The 1,548-nt window shown below is 41.5% G+C and overlaps 1 pseudogene; it reads right to left on the bottom strand.

The window, feature by feature from the left end:
- Nucleotides 1-593: 593 nt before the first annotated feature.
- On the bottom strand, nt 594-1,017 carry LOC115936236 (small ribosomal subunit protein eS1-like; annotated as a pseudogene).
- Between the last annotated feature and the right edge of the window lie 531 nt (nt 1,018-1,548).

Genomic DNA, 1,548 nt, shown 5'->3' with positions numbered 1-1,548 from the left:
CAGGTGCATGCCACCAAGCCCGGATGCTTTTTTTTCTTCTTTCTTTTTGGAGGGAGTCTCACTCTGTTGCCCAGACTGGAGTGCAATGGTGCAATCTTGGCTCACTGCAACCTCTGTCCCCCAGGTTCAAGTGATTCTCGTGCCTCAGCCTCCTGAGCAGCTAGGATTACAGGCATGCACCACCACACCAGGCTAATTTTGCTTTTTTCATTGTTGTTTCTTGTTTGTTTTTCACAAATAGGACTTTTTATTTGCCACTGTTTTAAGTCTGAACTTTAAAAAGATTCTTGGACTGGTGGTTCATATCCATCTGCTCATTCAACTTTAGCATGTGTCTCATCCCTAGTGGGTTTCCTAGAACTACTACCGTCACCACGAAGCTCCATGCCTTCCAAACCCAGGGTTCTCCAGCATTTTTACTTTTCTAATGAAGACATCTTGGAGAGGATAAATTGGCCAGCCTTTTCTACATCTTTTCCAATGTTGTCTGGAATCAATTTATTGACCACTTCTTTCAAGTAATTTGTCTGCACTTCTCAGGTCATGATTTCCATCATCTTCTTCTGGATTTGGCAGACTGTTGGTGCTGAGCATAAGAGGTCTTCAGTATCTGATTGTTGTGTTTTTTAGTAAAACCAACACAAAACAGATGAAAGAAGTAACCATCGGTAGTCTTGACATCAACATGAGCTTCAATCATTGTTGAACATTTTTCAGCTTGAATTTTCTAAATGCAACTTCATCATTCTGCACATCAGCAAGACTCACTTCAAACCCAAGACCCTTGAGACCATCAGATGCAATTTGGGTTCCTTGGGTCCTGGTGACCAAGTCTTTCCAATATTTCTTATATTGAACATAGCAGGTGCTTTCACATCATACTGATCTTTCTTAGAAAATGGATCAACTATTTTCTTCTTAACTCCCTTTTTGCCACCTTTCATAAGGCACTTGTTCTTAACAACCGCCATGGTGCTGCTCAGAGTACCTAAAGGCTAAATTTTATATTTTTGGTAGAGATGGGGTTTCACCATGTTGGCCAAGCTGGTCTTGAACTCCTGATGTCACGTGATCTGCCCGCCTCAGCCTCCCAAAGTGCTGGGATTACAGGTGTGAGCCACTGCACCCAGCTGATATTTATTTTTTCTTTTTTTGTAGAGACAGGGTCTTGCCATGTTGCCAAGGCTGGCCTGGAAATCCTGGCCTCAAGCAATCCTCCCACTGCAGCCTCCCAAAGCACTGGGATTTCAGGTGTGAGCCACCATGCCCAGACTGGAATCTATTTTTAAAGCCAATCAAGTGTTAAATAAAATTGCAATTTGGGCTGTTTTTTCTTTGCATTTTTTACATTTCAATGGTTTTTAATATATTCAGAGATATACACAAACATTACCAGTCAATTTTAGAACATTTCATGACCTCAAAAAGAAACCTCATACACTTTAGCTAACACCCCCTATCCTCCCATGCCCCTACCAGCCCTAAGTAACCACTAATCGACTTCCTATTTCTATAGATTTCCATCTGAATGAAATCATGTAGAATGTG

This window comes from Gorilla gorilla, chromosome 9 (assembly GCF_029281585.2).
Source record: "Gorilla gorilla gorilla isolate KB3781 chromosome 9, NHGRI_mGorGor1-v2.1_pri, whole genome shotgun sequence".
Taxonomy (NCBI): Eukaryota; Metazoa; Chordata; class Mammalia; order Primates; family Hominidae; genus Gorilla; species Gorilla gorilla.
This window is presented reverse-complemented; position numbering and strand designations above follow the sequence as displayed.